Genomic DNA, 607 nt, shown 5'->3' on the forward strand with positions numbered 1-607 from the left:
TGCCAGTTTGCTCATCTGTAAAATGGGGATGAGGACACACCGGCCTCGTAGGGTTGAGTTGATACAAGCGTTGGAAGCGCACCTGGTACGGGGTGAGGGCTAAGTCAGTGTTTGCTGTGATTTTTCAATCAAGGTCTGACTTTCAAGTGGGCTGCGGGCCCAGGAGGGCAGGGACGCCTGTGATTGCTGGGTTCGCCCGGGGCCTGCACGTGGCGGGGGGCAGGGTTTGTGGACAGCACCTGAGGCCCGGGCCGGGCGATGGGCAGGCTCTAGCAGCCCCCATAACCGTCGGAGAGGCCGGGGAGGGCAGGAGGGAAGCCCGGGGAAGGGAGCGGCGCGTCGAGGCTCACCAATCTCCACCTCCACCTCCTCCGGCACCACCGTGCGGTAGATGAAGAGCGCCGAGGGGCCCTCCTCCTCGCTCGCCTGGTTGAGGAAGTGCAGGATGAGGTCCTCGCCCTGGCCGTCGTCGCGGTTGAGCAGGTCCTCGAAAAGCTGGGGGTCGGTGATGCCGAAAGCCGCATACACGCGGTCGCGCATCCACAGCACCCGCAGGTCGTCCATGGCGCTGCGCAGGGCAGAGGGAGCCGGGCGCAGGGCGGGCGTC

This window comes from Colobus angolensis, unplaced genomic scaffold (genome assembly GCF_000951035.1).
Source record: "Colobus angolensis palliatus isolate OR3802 unplaced genomic scaffold, Cang.pa_1.0 Scaffold28, whole genome shotgun sequence".
NCBI classification, from domain to species: Eukaryota; Metazoa; Chordata; class Mammalia; order Primates; family Cercopithecidae; genus Colobus; species Colobus angolensis.